Here is a 13,049-nt window from a genome sequence, read left to right as displayed (position 1 = left end):
GGGCTCTCTCAGGCCACTAGCCGTCGGTGATGCTGCTTATAGGGGAAGGGCCTCCTGGATCTGGGCAGAACCGCCCTCTGGCTGACCACCTTGGGCTTCATTCGGACGTCCATATGGCGAGCCCACAGGACTGACCCCAGCTGCCCCGTGCACCCTGCCACTCACTGGTCTGAGCGTCTCTAACTCCTTGAGGGTCCCGCAGTCACTCTACAGACATCAGTTTGACTCCCAGAGCTTGGCCCTTTTCTAAGCATCATGGATGTAGCAGGGAATGAAAGCCAAAAAGCTCTTGGCGTTTTTATTCTAATGGAGAGACAGACAATAAACAAGATTAAAAAAGTAAACTGTAGACTATGTCAGAAGGAAAATGTGCAGTAGAAACAAAATAGATAAGAGTCTGGCTTCCCTGCAAGGCAGCGTTTCAGCAGAGCCCTGAAAGGGGCAGGGAATGAGCCGTGGGAGGATGGGACGACGGGCCTCTCACAGATTGGAAACAGGGGCTCAGAGAAGGTAAGCAATGGGACCCGAGTTCCCACAGATGGAAGGCAGTAGAACAAGATGTGGACCCAGAACTGAGCTCTCAATCCTTGGCCCGCTACTGTGGCTGCCTTGGCGTGTCCATATTAGATATGGTTGGATGTGGGTCCTTGTGGGTTCTTGGTCTGCATAACTCTGCAGCAGGACCTGGTGTCAGGGACCTTGGGAGGGCTCTGGGTAGCCCTCAACCTGAGCCAGCTGTGCCCTCTCGGGGCCTTGACTTTCTCATCTGAAAGCCAGCCCAGAGGGTGTCTGGGGATGCAGGTGAGAAGGCTGATGGGAGGCACTTCGTAAGATGGTGGCTCTCAAGCCTGGCTGTGCATCAGCATCACTTGGAGCTTTTAATACTCTCCCAGGTCAGAATGGCCATCATCAAAGATCTACAGACAGTAAATGCTGGAGAGGGTGTGGAGAAAAGCGAACCCTCTTGCATTGTTGGTGGGAATGTAAATTGATACAGCCACTATGGAGAACAGTATGAAGATCCTTAAAAAAAAAAAGAAAAAAAAAACTAGGAATAAAACTACTATATGACCCAGCAATCTCCCTACTGGGCATATACCCTGAGAAAACCACAATTCAAAAAGACGCATATAACCCAGTGTTCATTGCAGCGCTATTTACAATAGTCAGAACACAGAAGCAACCTAGATGTCCATCAACAGATGAATGGATAAAGAAGTTATGGTTCATATATACAGTGGAATATTACTCAGCCATAAAAAGAACAAATTTGAGTCAGTTCTAGTGAGATGGATGAACCTAGAGCATGTTATACAGAGTAAAGTGAGTCAGAAAAACGAATATCATACATTAACACATATATGGAGTATAGAAGAATGGTACTGATGAACCTATTTGTAGGGCAGGAATAGAGATGCAGACGTGGAGAAAGGACTTTGGACACAGCAGGGGAAGGAGAGGGTGGGACGAATTGAGAGAGAAGCATTGAAACATATACATTATCATATGTGAAATAGACAGCTAGTGGCAAGTCGTGTCTAACACAGGGAGCTCAACCCAGTGCTCTGTGACAACCTAGAGGGGTGGGATGCAGGGTGGGAGGGAGGTTCAAGAGGCAGGGGATGTATGTATACTTATGGCTGATTCACGTTGTATTGCAGAAACCTACACGACATTGTAAAGCAATTATCCTCCACTTAAAAAAAAAAACAGCAGACCTTTACCAGGGCCTCATCCCCAGACCCACAAAGCAGAACTTTGGGAGTGGATTGTTTTTCAAGCTCTGCCAGTGTGTATTTAGGGCTGGGAATATCGGGCAAGAGCAGCTTTGTTCACATCCAGTCACTTGAGGTTCTTTTCAAATGCCGATGCTTGGCTCCTAGCCCCAGACATTCTGATGGAATTGGTCCTGTGTGCCACCAGGGCATTGGGATTTTTTAAAAGGTGCCCCAGGTGGTTTACTGTGCAGCCAAGTATGGGAACCACTGGCTTGGAAGGAGAGGTGGGTGATAGGAGGGGCAATGGTGTGCGCCCCAGGTGAGGGGAAGGCTTGAGCAAAGCAGGAGAGCCTGGAGTGAACTCTGGGTGGCCAGGAAGCACCGAAGGACAGCATGTTCCAGCTGACCTGGATCCTTCCTGCTGCCTCGGAAGCCCCAGCAGGGACTGGTGAGGGTCCTCGTGTGGCCCCAGGCCAGGCACAGTGAACTCACCCATGTCTGGGTAACGTGAGGGGTGGGGGAGCTGTGGGGGAACGTTTGTGGAAGCTGAGACCACCCTGGACGAGGGGAGGCAGCCCTGTCTTCCCGTGGCCCCGCCCAGGTTTGAGCTGAGCTGGTCCCTTGGAAGAACATCTTAGGCCAGGAGGGCCGGGGTGACACCCAAGGACTATGGGCTTGGGACTCGGCACCTGTTAGTGTGTCAGGGACTGGGTCTGACTCCGCTTCCTTCTGGCTCTGTGACCTGGGACAAGTAACCTGTCTGAGTCCCAGAGAGGTCAGGGAAGCCACCACCCCTCTCAACAGGTTGTTGGGAGGATAGGTGATGTGTTTGAAGGGTATGAAGAAGCTGGCTGAAAAATGATGGATATGGTAAGTGCTCATAAAATGGTGATTGCTGGGGACTTCCCTGGCAGTCCAGTGGTTAGGACTCTGTGTTACCAATGCGGGGGGCGAGGATTTGGTCCCTGGTGTGGGAACTAAGACCCTCTATGCCTCAGGTGAAGCCAAAACAATAAATAGCCTACTTCCAAACTTTCTTTAAAAAAAAATTGATGGTAGTTGTTGATAGAGAGGAAAGGGGAAAGGTGGAATTTAGATGCAATTGGGTAATTTAACAGTTTAAGTCTGTCGTAAGGATTCTGTTAGCTGTAGGATCCCCAGTGACTGAGGACAGCGTCATAATTGTTGCACCCATTTTACAGAAGAGGACACTGAGGTGACTGGTGAACACTGTGGTGCTAGAAAATGGGCAGAACTGGATTGGTACCCAGGCGGTTTGGCTCTCCTGCCTGCCTGTCCTGCCGCCCTCCCGTCCATGATCCGAGCCCCTCTTCTTGCTGGCCCTCAGCCAGCCCTGTGTTCTCCACCTGCCTCACTCTCTCTCCCAAGCCTAGCTTCCCACTCAGCTCTCCCAGGATGCTGCTGTCCACGCTGGTGGCGTTGGGTGGGTCCACTCTGGTCCCCTCGATGCTAACGGTTTGGCCTCTGCCTGTCAGTCCCACGGGCCCTGCTATCCTGCCCACGGTCTCACTGGGAGCTCCTGTGTTTCCCTGCCCTGTGCTCTGCCAAATCCACGCCTTCCTGCCCCAGGACGAGAACAGGCCTGGTGACCTTCCGAGAGGGCGGGAAGGACCATCTCATGCTGGGGTCTTACACTTGGGAAGATCTGATTCATCCTTCAGAATCTGAAGGTGTTAAATTGAATTCCCCTCCAGATTAGGATTTGACAGCCAGTTGTTCTTTGGGAGAGGATCCCAGGAAACTTTGGTTGCAGAGGTAAGGTGGCCACCAAGGGTGTAATACCAAGCAGGTCACCCCCGCGAACAGCTGGAGCTTTACTCCCCTGGGGTCTCTGGGGACAGAATGAAGCATGCCTGCCAGTCATCCCACTGGAGGTGTGAGGGAGCCGGGGTGTGTGTATACCAACTCTCATCAATCTTTTTTAAAAAATTGATCAATTTTAAATTGTTTTTTGGCTGCACCATGTGACTTGTGGGCTCTTAGTTCCCCAGCCAGGGATTGAACCTGGGCCCTGCCAAGTCCTAACCACTGGACCTGCCAGGGCATTCCCTCCTGCAATCATTTTAAAAAATTGATTATTTAATATTTTTTTGGCTCCACTGTGTGGCTTGTGGGATCTTAATACTCCAACCAGGGATTGAACCTGGGGCCCAGCAAAGACAGTGCTGAGTCCTGACCTGGCAGGGGAGCCCCTCCTGTCAGGCATTGCTGGCTCTCCCTGGAGGATGTTAATCCTTCAATGCCTTGTCCAAATGGCAAAGAGGGCTTCTGTGGCCAGAGAGCCTCAGAAGAGCAGCAGATACTGGCAGTCTTTTGGCAGATATTGGGCTGTGTGTTAGACGCTTAGTCGTGTCCGACTCCTTGCGACCCCATGGACTGTAGCCCGCCAGGCTCCTCTAGTCCATGGGGATTCTCCAGGCAAGAATACTGGAGTGGGTTGCTATTTCCTTCTCCAGGAGATTGGGCTGGTGTGTCTCAAAATGGCAAGGGGTCGTGGGCACCCGTTGTTTCTCAAATGCACAGCTGTGAGAGTCCCCCTTAGCAGGGTGTGAATCCTGGTGCTGCCACTTCCCTAGCTGTGTGACCTTGGGCAGGTCATCTCTTGAGGCCTCAGTTTCCTCATCTGTAAAATGGGAATCGTACTACCCACTCCCATCCCTTGATCCCCATCCTGAGCAGAGCTGCCTTGCTCACGGTTTCCTGGGGAAGGCGGGGGAAGTTGTCTGCAGGAAGCACAGGAAGGTGGCCGCCCCCCACCTGAGCGAGACAGGGGTCACTGAGCGGGCGTCTCGGCAGCTGTCAAGTCCTGTGGGAGGGCAGCGCCTGCTTCCCTCCTCTTCTCCTGGCCCCTCCCTGGGAGCCTGCAGAACAGGGTTTGGGGATTAAAGCTGTAAACAAGGCAGATGTGGCATCTGTCTTCTTGACAGCTCTGCCAGCCAGGTGATGGCTGAGTGGAGGAAGGTCTGGTTTATGAGGAGATAGGAGAATTTACTGCCTGCTGCTCCTAGGGGCTGGGAGCTGTGAGAGGGAGGGCGGCCCTGTGGCTGCTGGGGATGTGTGGGGAGATGCCAATCACCCAGCCTGTGTTAGCAGCAGTAACAATAGTAACAGCTGATATTTATATAGCGTGTATTACATCTCAATTTCTGCTCTGATATTTTGCATTTACTCTCCACAGCAACCCATTTTACAGATGAGGAAAGTTAAAGTGTAGCCGCTCAGTCGTGTCCGCCTCTGTGACCCCGTGGACTATAGCCCGCCAGGGTCCTCTTCCATGGAATTCTCTAGGCAAGAATACTGGAGTGGATTGCCATTCCCTTCTCCAGGGGATCTTTCCAACCCAGCTGTTGAACCTGGGCCTCCCACATCGCAGATAAATTCTTCACCACTTGAGCCACAGTGGAAGCAAAGGAAAACTGAGAGGCTAAAGATTTTCCCAAGATCATTCAGGAGTAGATAGCAAAGCTGGAATTTGAACCCTGGCCATCTGGCTCCAGGGATGTCCTGCCTCAGGCCAGCTGATGTCCATCCCCAGAGCCCTCCTGGCTATTGCAGCCTGGCTTTAACAGTTTTTTTCAACTCCACACTCCTAAGGGAACTGGGGAGAGGAAGGAAGACCCACATTTGGGATTACGTACTATGCTCCAGGCTGTGCCATGCATTAGGGGAGCTCACGTTTGCTCAAGCCATCAGCCATGTGGTGGCCAGAGGAGTCCTGAGCCCTTCCCCTCTGTGCTGTTGCTCACTTGTTCAACTAGCATTTTCTCAGGCTGGCTGTGTCCCCAGCCCTGTGCTGGGCTCTGGAGGGGAGCAGACCTGCCCCGTGGAGCTCCCCCTGCCAGTGGGAGACTGTGTGGCCTCGCGGATGGTGTACACAATAGTGAGGTCCCAGTGGTCAGAGCCGAGGGCCTCCGGAGGCTTAATCCTGAGACAGGAGAAGACAGATCCAGGAGGCCTCCTACTGGAGAGAAACTGAGAGTGCTGGGAGACCAGCGATGTGGCATTTTTAAATCAGGAGGTCCGAAGTCCTCACTGAGAAAGTGACTGGGAAAGAACTTGCCAGGCAGAAAGTACAGCATGTGCAAAGGCCTTGAGGTAGGCTCAGGCCTGGCAGATTCAGGGAGCAGTGAGGAGGCCCACGTGGCTAAAACAGAGGGCAACAGGTAGCAGCTGAGGTCTGAGGGGTAGGGTGGGCTGACACAGTGTGTGTGTGGGGCCTGGTTGGCCATTAGTAAGGTTTTAGTCATTATTAACACAGAATGAGACAAAGCCATGACAGGGTTTGAAAAAGGATTAGCGTGATAAGATTTATGTAATAATGGGCTCATTCTGGCTGCCTTCTGGAGCAGAGCCAGAGACGAGAGTTCGGGGCTGTAGGCTAGGCTGGGAGGTGATGGGAACCTGGAGCAGGTGGTGGCCATGGAGATGGTGAGAAGTCTGATCCTTTATCAATTTTGCAGTGTGGCTGCAGAGTTTGTTAAAGGATTTGAGGTGAGAGAAAGATGACAGAAAATCAAGGAGGACTCTAGGGTTCTTGGCTGTACTTTGAGATGGGGGTGGGGGAGCATGGAGAGTCAGGCTGAGTCATGGGGAGATTCCTTGGAGAGGTGGGTGCAAAACCCAGGCTGAAGTTTGTCAGGAGGAAAACGGAGGAGAGAAATTGATGACGAGTAAGTGAGTAAGGGCCGCTTTTCTGAGAAGTTTTGTTGTAAACAGAGAGAGAGAGATGCTAGCTGGGGAAAAAGTGGGGTCAGGAGAGGGTTTTGTTTGTTTAAATGGGAGAAATTAGAGCATACTTGTATGTTGCCAGCAAAGATCAAGCAGAGGAAAATCTAGAAGCTGCTGGCAGGAGAGGGAGCATGGCTGGGTGAGGGGGGAGAAGGGACATCTACGTGAGGGGCTGGCTGTGACTGTGGCCCCCTCCCCAGAGAGCTCTTGGGCTGGGGGGTGATGTTGGAGTCTCAGAACCAGTAAGGGGCAGAGAAGGGCCTTCCCTGGGAGCTGGCCTGTCCAGGTGCCAAGTATGGTCTCTGCTACACATGTTACTCTATTCTAATGGTCCCTGGAGCTACCCTCATTTCAGACAAGCCAACTAAAGCCCAGAGATACTATGCAACTTAGCCCATAAGAGGCTGTATTGGGGTGGGGAGGGGGACAGTGTTTCAAGCTGCTCCCATCTGGCCGGACATCCACATCCTGTTTCTCAAACTTGGGTCAGTGGACATCTGGGGATACATTCTTTGTTTTGTTTGTTTGCTTTTCAAAAGTCATTTCTTTGGTGGTGCCAGGTCTTACATGTGGTAGGCGAGGTCCTTTAGTTGCAGCACGTGGGATCCGGTTCCCTGACCCAGGATGGAACCTGGGTCCCCTCCACTGGGAGCTCAAAGTCTTAACCACTGGACCACCAGGGAAGACCCTGGGGATACATTCTTTGTTCTGTTTGTTTGCTTTTTAAAAAATCACTTATTTGGCGGTGCCAGGTCTTAGCTGTGGCACGTGGGGTCCTTTAGTTGCAGCATGTGGGTCTAGTTCCCTGACCCGGGATCGAACCTCCCTCCACTGGGAGCTTGGAGTCTTAACCACTGGACCACCAGGGAAGACCCTGGGGATACATTCTTGAGGTCAGACTCTCAGGGACCCAGGAGTTCCTTGATGATTCCTGAACTTTGCATTTTCATTCAATGGCCATCCAGAAGTGGTCTTTACTGATTGTGAAGACAGCTTCTCTGCTCCTGTGATTATTTGCAGTTGGAAATCAATGTCACTGCCAGGATTTCAGCTTCTGATGTGTTTTCACCCTGGGATCTTCCTGGGACAGAACCACCTTCCCTCAGAAGGGGACTGGGGCTGGCTCAAGGTCGGGGAGCCCTGGGCTGTACCACCCATGAGAGCCCAAAGGGGAGCACCTGAGAGGGAATCAGGAGCTCCCCCCTCCCCCTTCACCTCCCTGCCCCAAAGGTGCTGATCGTTAAAGGCCCGTGAGGCACTGGGGCTAGCTCAGGGTTCCCCGGGATGAGAGCTGACACAGAGCTGAGGCCAAGTTTGGGAGAACAGACGTGGGGTAGAGGGGACCAGGCTGAGTTGTTTAGAGGTCCCCTAACCAGAAAGTCCCTTTGACAGCAAGGAGATAAAACCAGTCAATCTTAAGGGAGATCAACCTTGAATATTCACTGGAAGGACTGACGCTAGAACTGAAATTCCAGTATTTTGGTCATCTGATCCCAACAGACAACTCATTGGTAAAACCCCTGATGCTGGGAAAGATTGAGGGCAGGAGAGGAGGTTGTCGGGATGAGATGGCTGGACAGCATCACCGATGCAATGAATATGAACTTGGGCAAACTCTGGGAGATGGGGAGGGACAGGGAGGCCTCGCGTGCTGCAGTCCATGGGGTTGCAAAGAGTTGGACACGATTGGGCGACTGAACAACAGCCACAACCAGGAAGGCAGGTGGCTTGATGGAGGTTGAAAAAGGGGAGGGGCTGGCAGACACGGTGGGCTGGGTGGGGCTGAAGAACAAGGGGGCTGCCACAGACGAGGAGGGGAGCCTGCTATGTGACCTGGGGGTGCTGAGCAGGACATGGGGGCAGGACCTGGGGACCCTAAGAAAAGCCCGCCTGTTCCAGGGAGGTGGCTCAACCACAGGTGGAGTCAGGAAAGAGGGGGAGTGGCCAGAAAGGACAGGTGTCAGCTTCCTCCCCTACCCCTGTATCAGTGGACAAGCTGGCCTAGGCCCTGTCCGTGGGGTGGGCACCCCACGCTCATCTCGTGAGGGGGGCGGGGAGAGTCAGCATATGCCACGCTGCATGCAGAGGGGCAGCCGGGCTGGGTGGAGGCCTCGGGCAGTGGGGGAGTGTCAGGGACGAGAGGAAAAGGGAAGCTTAGAGAATAGTAGGTACATGGTATGATATTGTGTGTCTTATTGATACATCTGTGCCTCCTTGAATCCTATCAGCAGCCCCACAAAGTAAGCATGATTACCCTGGATTCTCATCTAGCGATGTAAGCGTTGCTTAACCCGGTCAGAGGGCTGGTCCAGGGCAGAGCCATGCACCAGCTCTCCTTAGGGGGATCCTGGGATCCTCCTATCCTGCTCCCTGGAAGTTTGCCTGACAGATGAAAACCGGTGTGGATGTTGGCCTGTCTGTACGTAGATGCCAGTGTACAGATCTGTGGATATGTGCAGTATGTCCACACACCTATGTTAATTACCCGTGTGGACTTGAACCTGGGGCTGCGGACCCTGAGGTGTCCCCCTGGCGGCCCCCCAGCACCACTTTGCCAGTGGGATGAACGCCCCGGGAGCAGCCTCCGGCCTTCAGCCGGCAGGGGTTGGGCTGTGTGTTCCCTCAGATGGGCCGCCCTGAGGCCTAGGCCCCGCTGTTCTCTGGAGCCCCCGTGGGCGAGCCTCACACCTGGCGCTGGTGCCTTCCCTTCACGCCCTCGTCTCACTTCCTTACCACTGACTTGTGCTTTCAGCATCACCTCCAGATAAAATGCCTGTGCTCACATCCTTGTCAGGACCTGTTTGTGGGGCTTCTCCGCCAGCAGTGAATCTGGATAGCCACATGCGTGTAGAGGTGCTGTGCTAATCGTGTAGCTGTGTCTGTAGAGCATGTGTGTATGTGGCCACTTCTGTTTCCGTACGTTTGGCCGTGGATGTGTGTACAGAGATGTGTGTAAATGCAGGCACGTTTGTGTTGTGACTCTACGTGTGCAGATGTGGAAATGTGTGAGTGTATATGTGGTTGATTTGCCATACCTTTCTGTGAGGAAGTGTGTGTGTGTGTGTACACGTGAGCCTAGACCTCAGGAGGAATGTGGCTGGGTGGGGTGAGTTTTGAGGAGGTGAGGGGGGGAGACCGGGAGGAGCTATGGTTATTTCAACCTTGAAAACTCATTTCAATTACAATTTACAACCTGCAGACAAAGGCTGCAGTCGCCGTAGTAACCGCAGCTGCGGGGGTTTTGACGCGGGGAAAATCCTTTCGCTGATGGTTCTGGGGCTGGCTGTCACCCGTGGCCGAGCCAAACGCCTCTCTGGCTCACTATGCCTCGGGACACAATTAGGACATCTTCAGACCGTCGCTGCTGCCATTGCTGCCACGTGTCCGGAATTGATCTCCAGGAGCTCTCGGAAATCTGTGTCTTGCTTCCTCCCAGAACTGCGATTCCCACACCTTGGCCTGGGGGTCCCTCCCCCCACCCCCCACAAGAGGGGTTCTCTGACCTCGGCTTCCCTCCACAGCCCCCTGCCTCCTCTAGCCCTGCAGACAGGGATGCTTGGCTCCTGCTTAGGCCTGGTCAGACGCCCCAGAGAAGGGGAAGGAGGCAAATCTGGATGGATGGAGGGAGAAGAAGGAGGGGACGGTTCAGGGTGGCAGACACTCTTTGGGAGCCAGAGAGATCTAGGTTCAAATCTCATCCACTCACCGGCCAGGCCAGTCCCCAGGTGTGTAGGAACACCTGCCGGTGGTCAGGATTCCCTCAAGCCTCGGTATTGCCCTCGACTACCTGTGAACCTCCTCCTCTGTGAGGGCGGCTAGTCTGGCCTGCCTCTCAGAGGCTCAGGGCAAAGGAAGCATCGGCTATGCTGCAGGGTTATTTGCTGGAGTCAAGGGTGTACAGAGAGCCTCACTGGTTATGGGTGCAGCTTCCAACATTCAGGACAGCGCGTCTTGACCTTGTTTAACTTGTGTTTGTGACCCATGCCCCCTCCCCCAAAGGGAGCACACTTAGGGTCTGTCATTGTTGCTTCTTGTGGGGCTTAGGGGAGGAGCCTTGTGTGTGTGAGACGGAGTGTGTGTAGGGAGCAGACTCAAGGCCCGCCACTCCCTTACAAATAGAGACCCTTTGCAGGGCGCCTCACTGCCCTGTTATCTCATTTGTCATTGGGGGCAGACTTGAGACAAAAGTCAACCATGTGAAAGTGTGTTGGGGAATCTCCAGAAATCGACGGCTGGCCCTGTGGCAACTCTGGGGGTCGGGGGGTGGATCTCGAGGGGCTGTGCTCCAGGGCCGCTGACAGCCCACAGGACCCCGGAGCCAGGCAGAGGTGGGCCCCCCTGGTGAGGGGCTCCTGTGAGGTCATCTGCACTCCATGTGTGACCCCAGTGAGATCACATGGTCCCGGACCTGCATGGCCCAAGGATGCATGCTTCAGCTGGACCGCTAAGGGGGACCCCTGGGAAGCCGGAAGCGGAGAGGCAGAGGGCAGCTCTGCCAGGGTGCCTTACCCGGTGTGTCCTTGGCCTGGGGAGAGCCCTGCCCCCTCTCTCTAGCGGCCGCAGCTGCCCCCTCCATCCCGGTTAATAATTCAGTCTCTCATCCGTATGAAATGAGGGTGTGATGGGAGCTCTGGGGACGTGGAACGGCGAGATGCAGACAGAGGACGGGACCCGGGGGCTGGGGGTGAGGGAAGGGCCCGCAGCTGGGGCTTTCCGCACAACCCTATCCCAGCCTCTTCTGTCACCCTCTGGGAGCAAGATTGTCCCTTGAGCTTCTCTCCTGGCTACTGGAACCTGTGATCAGAAGCCTTGAACAAGAGGGCAGGCCGCTGAGGCCGGAGAACCTACCTCTCCCGTCCATTCACCTGTTGTGCCGTGGCCGTGAGACAGCTTTGCCTGTTGGCACAGCTCTGCCTTCCTCGGAGCTCCGAGGTGGGCGGGGCTTAGACCCCTCTGTGCCCTCGTGTTTAACGTGCTTCTGCAGCACTTGGCAAGCACCGGGCCTCTCTACGACCTGTTGTGAACATAGACCCGTTTAGCCTCGTGGGGGCCCTATCCCGACCCTATGAGCTAAACACCATTGGCATCCTCATCTTGCAGTCTAGGAGACTGAAGCCCACCAGGTGAGGTGGCAGGTCCAAGGTCATAGCTAGATGATGTGTTCGAGCTGGGGTTCCTGCCCAGACAGTCTGGTGCAAATGCAGTGCAGTGGGTAGCCAAGGGCTCAGCCTTGAAGACCACCCTGTCTCCAGCCCCAAGGCCATGCTGCAGAAGCTGTGGCATGTCTGGAGCCAGCAGTTCCCCCAGAGCCAACCGGGAATCTGCCCCTAAACTGTCCAGTCTGGGTACTGGGGGCCTCTGATCTGTGACCCCGAGGTTAGGGTACTGGAGTCAGGTTCTGACCTTGGTCACAGTCTCTTGGTGGCCAACATAGGAAGAGGAGATGTGCCACCAGCTCCATGGGAGCCCTGGGCAGCAGGGCTCAGTGACCATGAATTAGCTAAAAGTAGAAGAACTTAGGGGTAACCTGTGGATCCCTGAGGCCTCAACCTGGCTCCCACATGACACCCATTGAAGTCCCAGGCCCATGGCCCCTTGAGGTGCCACTCACCCTGCTGGCCGCTGGGGAATTACCTCTGTAAGATGTGGCCCTGGCCCTCTAGCAGGGAGGCATGGGTGTGTGTCTGTGTGTGTTTAAGGGTTAATTTCATCATCCTGGTGGTGACGGAGGAGGCTGCCAGGCAGGCTCTGTGCAGGGCTGTGGGCTTGGGAGGGGAAGCTGGGGTCCCTAGCAGTCTGCCCATCCTCCCCTTTCCTCTCCTCTGCCGTCCCCAGGTTCTCCACTCAGAGCTCCTGCCCCTCCCAATTCCCTGCCCTCCCCGCTGCAATCTGCCTCTTTAAGTCACTCAGGCATACAGGCGGGGGGCCGGAGCACCTGGTCAAATCCAGCTCTGTGTGGTCCTGGGAAGCTGGGGAGCTTTTCTGTGCCTTAATGTTTTCATTTCTGTAGAAATGAATGGGGATCATTACCTCATAGCATTGCTGTGATTATCTGATGACTTCCATACATAAAGAGCTTAAAACAGCGCCTGACACAGAGTAGATGCTCCTTAGAAGTTAGCAGTCCGTATTCTCCATCATCATTATGACCCAGGCCTGGGGCTCCTCCTCCTCCAGAAAGCCTTGCTGGCCTGCTCTAGCCCCGCAGCCTCTGGAGCCCAGCTTAGAAGCCCTCTCTTCTGAGCACTTAAGCACCATAATAATGTGGCTTGGTCAGCTTCTCTGTGCCACGGGTTTTCTGTAGCTCATCTCATATACAGCACTTCTGTGGGGCAAGATGATGATCTTTTTACTGACAAGACATCAAGACCTCAGGCAGCCAGAGAGTTTGTACAGGACCCAGAGCAGAGGGCTTGGGTGTGTCCCAAGGGGGTGAGGACGGGAGGCCTGGCGCCCTAGGGAGCCACTGCTGTTTGCAGGGAGGAGGCGGTGCGGTGTGTTCCCCATTTTGCAAAGCTCACTCACCCTGGCTAAGGAGGGGGGGTCACTGACAAGGGGGAGAAGTGGGTAGGGGGGTCACTG

General features: G+C 54.3%; 1 protein-coding gene across 1 annotated transcript in view; it reads left to right on the top strand.

Moving 5' to 3' along the window:
• The window catches only part of GRM4 (glutamate receptor, metabotropic 4), a 103,858-nt gene that overhangs the window by 72,274 nt on the left and 18,535 nt on the right, over window positions 1–13,049 (top strand). The window lies entirely within an intron of this gene.

This window comes from Bison bison, unplaced genomic scaffold, assembly GCF_000754665.1.
Source record: "Bison bison bison isolate TAMUID 2011002044 unplaced genomic scaffold, Bison_UMD1.0 scf7180017864270, whole genome shotgun sequence".
NCBI lineage: Eukaryota > Metazoa > Chordata > Mammalia > Artiodactyla > Bovidae > Bison > Bison bison.
The sequence above is the reverse complement of the archived record's forward strand: the minus strand, read 5'-3'. Positions and strand labels throughout refer to the sequence as shown.